Genomic DNA, 7,469 nt, shown 5'->3' with positions numbered 1-7,469 from the left:
AAGTGTCGACATTAACCAAATTCCTTTGCAACTAAACAATCCCATTGTTCAGCAAGTTTCTTATAAATTGGTTTTATCTCTATCATCTTTCCCTCCTGCTGTGGGAGAGGGAGGAGGGAAGAAGAGTGAGGAGGCGGGTCTGCAATGAAGATAAGTAACCTGTTGGGATCAGAGAGGAGTGGGGAACTGCAATGCCAGAGGGTCAGACCTGTGAGAGCTTCTGAAAGTAGCAGCAAAGAGATTCGGGGCAGTGCTAGGACCTGAAAAATCAAGGGCAAATAGAGCAAATCTCTATTACTGTTATTAGTAGACCTCCTGCCCCACTCACACAAGAGCCTCCTCTCTTCCTCAGTTCTCAGTCCCTGCCTCTAACCTCCGGTCCAACCACGCTAAACAAAATGGGTGAGCATTCACTTCACCCTTTCTCCTATGTCTAGAGGAGGTGAGGGTGTAGGGCAAGCATGTCAAACTCAAAGACTAACATGGACCAAATAAACAAGGTTTAAGTTTATGTGGGCCACAAAAAAACAAAAGCTTCAGTTTTCATAGAAACATAGGTTTATTTCGATAGAGACATGCTGAATACAAAGGGCTGAAATAAATGAGTAATCATTAACAGAATAATAGAACATTTTAATAAAAAGTAATATTTTTTCTTGAACATTAACTTACCAAACACTGAATAACTGCACAAATTAATAAGCATAACACAAATAAATCTATTTTTCTTGTTCTCTGAAAGGGAAATCTTTCCTGTTGCACACACCAAACAAGTCAGTGCAAGACTAATGACGTGGCAATCAGCTGCTAAAATATTCACTGCTAGTATTAGTGGGGAGAAACGGTGTGCCTGCATGCAAGGCACATAAGGGAAATGAATGCAACATGATTATAGTAATCAGTCATTAGCGAATATTGTAGTTATTAATAATTATGTATAACAGGATATTGTAAAAATTAAGTTACAAAATTTTTATTAAAATGTTTCTTTCATACTGTTACATTGGCTGGGCCGCAAAAATATTCATTGTGGGCTACATGTGGCCTACAGGCCGCGAGTTAGGGGAACTCACTTTAGATGTAATATGGCTCCAGCAGCAAAGATGTCTGGGAAACATTGGATTCTCTGTTTAACTCTCCGTAGCCTCGGACTTGACTGACTACCCAGACAACCAGTAATGCTGCCCAAAGATAAAGGTCATGCCCCCAGGAAGGAGGTTAATAAGTGTGGTAGCTCCCTGACATTACCTGTTAATTTAGGAATGCATTGTTTTTTCTGGTGGACTATGGGACTACCCACTATATGGTTTTATTATGATCCCCTTATAGAAAGGGATCCTGTCCAGGGAGGGGTGTGGATTTTTCCAGGCTGGCCACCACTGGGAGAAGCTGCTTTGCTCTTGTATGTAATTTTCTCCTATTAAAGCTCTGATGAATTTGAATAAAGCTATGTGTCAGTCTTGGGAATGGATCCTGAATTTAGACTTTTGGGGTTTTCCCCCAGCAGAGGGGCTTGGAGCTAACCTCTACAAGGAGTTTCATTTGATCCTAGAAACAACTGAGATGTAAACATTGTTATTACCAATTCACAGATAAGAAAACTAAAGCTAAAAGAAAGCAACTTGGCCACAGTCACACAAATATGAAAGAAGTTTAAAAATCCAAGCATTGTGTGACTCACCCTTTCTACTATGCTATGATTTCAAGCTTTTGAAATTAACAAAATTTTATATGTAAAAGTTAAAAAGCTGTATATAGTTAAGTACTTTTAACCACATAATATAACAAATGCTAATTTATGGAGAGCTTTAATTATAGAATGTATACATGTAGTTTTCTGAATTTTGTAAAATAACTAGAGGCCTGATGCACAAAATTCATGCAAGAGGTTCAGCCCTCCCAGCCCTGGCTTTGTCCAGAAGGATGTCCGGAAAGTCGTTTGGCTGTCTGGTCTAATTCTTATGCTTTTATTATTATAAATAGCACTAATTAAGCACTCAATGTATAGGCAATGATCCATGTTCAGGAGGAATTTGAAATATCACTAATATTAAAACAACTATATTATAGGTAAAAATTGGTTGACAAATTGAGATGAGAATTAGAAATAAAAATTATCTCCCTCCTTTATATGTTTTACCATAGCCAGAGTATAAGGTATAACAGAGGTATTATATTTTGTGCCTAAGGGAAATTGAATTTAGGAATATGCACTGCACGGAGTGCAAATGAAACCTGGACTCAGAAATAATAGTCTCATAAAACTAAGTATGTGTGCCAAGCACCACCTGGGAGTGGACCTTTCCGCCTCAGTGGATTAAGGCCCTGCAGCCACACACAGGAAGGAGCTTTCTCCTGTCTTCACCAGGAAAGTGCATCTTCCTGCCTGCTTTTCCCTTCCTCTGGATCACTGCTCCCCTGACTTGGCTGTCGGATGGCCCTGTGTCTGTGATAGACAGGCGAATAGAAACAATACACCTAACTCAGTGCCGTGCCCCTGTAGAAAAATCTGTGGGAGGCATATGAATACCTGGTAATTGAGATGGTTCTGGGCACATTCAGATGGTTCTGTGGCAGCATGGCGCAATCTGTGAACACTTTGATAAACATTTCACTCTTGGAGAGTGTGTAGGCGGTCGGATGAAAATTTTCTTGCTATGAAAAACTATGTGAGTGTTGTGGCCTCCGCCTCTACCCCATTCAACTACCTCTCCATCATGCTATGAGAAATGATGGGGAAATTTGCATATATATACTAGTTTATGTATATATATATATGTATGTATATATAGGTATGCATATATGTATAAATACATGCCTATATATATGTAAATATATAGTTATACTTAAAAAATAAAGGAAAAAGAAAAAGACTTTTATATTCTAAAATAGACAGAGGCTTTAAAATAAATTTTTCAAATGATGAGTTCTGGACTTGACCTGCAAGCAGAGCAGGCTAACCCACTGGACATGTCTGTAAATTGAAATACTCTGCTTTTTCTGAAAAATGTTGGAGGGCAAGTAATTCATTTCAGAAAACTAGGTTGAAACTTTAGTCATCCCATAAAACACCTGTCACCAGCACCATCCCCTCAAATGCTCTACATTGAATCATATTGACCCTAAACCTCAGGAAGGATGACATCTAGGTATATAGCAGGCAGTTTATGCAATAAGACTGTAGCTCAGGAGAGATTGCTAACCTCAAGATACATTTTTTGAACTCATTGGCACACAGGAAGTAGGTGAAGCAAGAGGAGGAGGAGATTGCCTAGGGAGGATGTGCAGGCTGGGAAGAGATGAGAATTGAGGACAAAATCTAGAAACATTAGCATTAAGGAACAGATGAAGGAAAAGAAGCCTTGAAGAAGACTAAAAATGACATTTTCAGAGATGGAAATCAGGAGAAACTAAGAAGAGAGGGTGTTTTAAGAGAGTGTACTGGGTAGAGATCAAGGATTTTTTTTTTATTCTTCTGAATAATTAATAGAGAAAGCATCTTAGTGAAAATTCCAAGGAAGGTATTAATATTTTTTGAATACCCACTGTGTACCAGGCACTGAGCTAACCATTTTGCATGTGTTGGCACATGAAAATGTTCCTTGAACTTGGGTTTTTATGAATAAATATTCAAGATTTAATACATTTTTAGCCTTTCGGCTGGAACCGCCATCTTCCAGTAATTCGCCAAAATGACTAACACAAAGGGAAAGAGGAGAGGCACCCGCTATATGTTCTCTAGGCCTTTTAGAAAACATGGAGTTGTTCCTTTGGCCACATACATGCGAATCTACAAGGTGATATGGTGGACATCAACGGAATGGGCACTGTTCAAAAAGGAATGCCCCACAAATGTTACCATGGCAAAACTGGAAGAGTCTACAATGTCACCCAGCATGCAGTGGGCATTATTGTGAACAAGCAAGTTAAGGGCAAGATTCTTGCCAAGAGAATTAATGTACGTATTGAGCATATTAAGCACTCTAAGAGCCGAGATAGCTTCTTGAAACGTGTGAAGGAAAATGATCAGAAAAAGAAGGAAGGCAAAGAGAAAGGTACCCGGGTTCAACTGAAGCGTCAGCCTGCTCCACCTAGAGAAGCACACTTTGTGAGAACCAATGGAAAGGAGCCTGAGCTGCTGGAACCCATTCCCTATGAATTCATGGCATGATAAGTGGGAAAAAATAAAAAAGACTTCTGTGCTGATAAAAATGTTTCTCTTAATTGAGTAGAAGTGTAGCATCCCTTCTAAAATAAAAAAAAAAGATTTAATACATTTTTAAATATGTGAAGCTTTAAGTACATTTTCTGAGGAATAATAAATTCTAATTTTGTCACTGCTTGAAGCTTGCACAATGACCTGGAACAAATCACTATCTGTCTGGGATTTTGTTTTCTTATCCATAAAATAAAATAGAGGATTTGGAAATATCTCTAAGTTTCTACATTTACTGATTTCTGGTAAATGTCATTACATTGCTACATACAGCAATATGGTCTAGTGGTTAATGAGTCCATCAGCCAAAGATCCAATCCTGACTCCATTGCATTTATTTGCTTATTAGTTGAGAACCATATGGAGATATTTGACTGTTTGTGCTTTAGTTTCTTCATGAATAAACTATAGTTAATAATAATAGCTCTTATCATCCAAAGCCATTATAAGAATTAAATAAGCTAATGCTTACAAAGACCTTGGCATAGACCTAGGGCACAGTACGTACTCAGCAATTTTGTATTTGTTGGTTATTATATTATCATAATGATCTCAGATAAGATAATTATGAGCATTGACATCTTTAAATTCCTATTACACAACCAGGACTCAGCAGAAAAGAACTAGTCCAGTAGAAGAGCTGTTTCAGACTGTGCTTGGTTGAGTAATTAAAATCATAGTTTTAAAAGCATAGGTAACAGCTAGTGAATTGGCAAAAGTTTTAACCATCAACTTTTGTGTCATGTTCTGTCTCCTCTTATCCTTGTTTATGTTGAGAAATTAATCTCAAGTAATAAGGAGAGGGATGGAGTGCATCACATCAACACACTGCATTAGTGATAGTGCTGACAATTTAATCGAGGTATCTATTCATGATGATGTTTGTAAAGTTGGACCATTGTCAACCTAGATTAAGGTCACTCAAGGCCACGGCAGGATCACTCTTTGTTTAATCAAACTAAGATTTTTCATCCAATGTATGCTCCAGTCACAGTTATTGACAGTAAGTTTCATATTAAGCACCTGTACTTTGAAAAAAAAATCCCCTAAATAAGTACATATTTTTAATATTCATTATTTATATTTATATATATTCAGTGCCAAATCATCCAAACTTGTGGATGAATTTGATGCTAGCAATTTAAGAAGGGTAGGGCCAGATTTCGGTCCCATGATTCCTTCCATTCTAAATCAATCCTATATAATAAAAGGATAATATGCAAATTGTCCCCTCGGGAGTTCGACCAGGAGACCGGGAGTTCGATCGCTCACTATGATGTGTGCTGACCACCAGGGGGTGGCATGAAACATGGCAGGCAACCAGGGGTGGCAGAGGAGTGCTGCAGGAGCAAGGGGAGGAGGAGGCTGGGAGGCGGGGAGGTGGGGAACCTGATAGGCCCTGATCGCCGGCCAGGCCTAGGGACCCTACCCATGCACAAATTTTGTGCACTGAGCTGCTAGTGCTAGTATTAGTATACAGACAGGCTGCTGATAAATTATATCAACTGAGCCACCAGGCTTCCTGAAGAGTAGGTAATTTGGACCATCACAGGGAATCTCAATGACCACACCACAGACACCTGTTGTTTGATTTATTTTTATTTTTTCCCTTCGTTTTACTGAAAATGGTGCCACACAGAAAAATTTAGAGCTGTGGTTCTCAAACTTGACTGCACATTAGAACCAGCTAGGGGTGTTTTAAAAATCCCAATGTCCAAGCCATACCATATATCAATTAAACTAGATTTCCTAGGGATTGGACTCAAGCTCAATAGTTGCTAAGGCTCCCCAGTTGATTCCAATGTGCAGTCAAGCTTTAGATTTAGAACCAGGGCCTTGGAACCTTGCCATCCAACCTTGCCAAAATCTGATTCATAAATTTTTATGTTAAAGGTATGTGTTTGTCAAATATTGCAGTTTTATCTGCAAAGTTTTTCCTTCCTAATTTAATGAAAATGTACAGTATTTTTTAATTTGAAGGTCTATGTTCTACGACCCTAGCTAGCTAGAGATGAGTTTATGCAGTGTGGTGTGTGCTTTGGCTTAGATCATTGGCTCTTATTGATAATTAAGAATTTCTAAGGAGCTTGTGAAACATGCAAATTCCAGGTCCCTTTACCCATAATTTCTGATTTAAGCCTGAAAAAAAGTCCCAGATATGTGCATTTTATAATGTCCCAGCCCAGTTGTGGGGTTGGGACATTATAAAGTTAACAGAAATCTGGGCTCCACCCCTGGGTCCTCTGGTCCAGAGAATAGAGGTAAAGTTTAATATATCAGTCAGCTCTTGCTTCATAACAAATCCTCCCAAAACTTAATGACTTGTAACACTTTATTGTTGCTCAGAAGTCTTTGGGTGCTTCTGGTCTCAATTGGCTTTAATCAGTCATCTAGGGTCCTCTAGGTATTGGCTTTGCTGAAGTTGGCTGGATTCCCTCACATGTTGGGGGCCGGCTGGCTATTGGCAGTCTGTTGCTTGGTTTAGGACAGCCTTGGTTCTTCCCATGTTTCCCTTACATCCCTCAAGCAGGCTAGTTCAGGCTTATTCATGGCAAAGGAAGTAGAGCAATAGAGAAAGCAAAAGCCCACAAAACACACCATCTCCTCTGCCACACTCTATTGGCCAAAGCAAGTAAAAGTTCAGTCCCGATTGGGAAATAGATTCCACGTCTTAAGGGGAGGAGCTCCAAAGTCATATTACAAAGGACATGGGCACAAGAAGAGGTCAAAAACTGCAGCCATGGGTGGAAAATGGCGGAGGCTTAGACGGACGTGTTGGTGCTTTATCCCGGAGCAGATAGGGAGGAGCAGCTGAAACGGGTAACAACCAGCCCGATCAAGCTGGGGAGGTTCAGCTGAGAGACAGTCTGCAACCAGGAAAGACAGAGAACTCCTAAAAAATGCGGATGGTTAGAGATTGAGGCTGAAACCTCCCCCTGGGCGCCAGCGCAGCGGCGAGACCGCGCCATCTTAGGTAGCTGATACCGGCATCCAGAGATCGGCTACTAACCCGGCGGCTACTAACCCGGAGGCAACGACTCGCAAGCAACGCGACTGTAAGAGCCCAGAGGAGTCCTGCACCCCTCCACGGAAAGATTCAAGCAACAGCGGCCTCCTGATCACCACACGCTCTGCCTGGGGAACAGTTGCTGTGTGTGAAGCCTCCCTCCACCAGCCAGAAGAGCCACCACAGCTGTGAACAGCACCCACCAGAGGCCCTGCTATCAACAGAGGAGCCGCTGCTACCACAACC

General features: G+C 40.4%; 1 pseudogene across 1 annotated transcript; it reads left to right on the top strand.

Annotated features, from left to right (window-relative positions):
• The first annotated feature begins 3,657 nt into the window (after positions 1 to 3,657).
• Positions 3,658 to 4,212, top strand: LOC102420473 (annotated as a pseudogene). The gene has a single exon (XR_002831204.1). The product of XR_002831204.1 is annotated as a 60S ribosomal protein L21-like (transcript).
• Positions 4,213 to 7,469: the final 3,257 nt, after the last annotated feature.

Source organism: Myotis lucifugus, unplaced genomic scaffold, assembly GCF_000147115.1.
Source record: "Myotis lucifugus unplaced genomic scaffold, Myoluc2.0 scaffold_188, whole genome shotgun sequence".
NCBI classification, from domain to species: Eukaryota; Metazoa; Chordata; class Mammalia; order Chiroptera; family Vespertilionidae; genus Myotis; species Myotis lucifugus.
The sequence above is the reverse complement of the archived record's forward strand: the minus strand, read 5'-3'. Positions and strand labels throughout refer to the sequence as shown.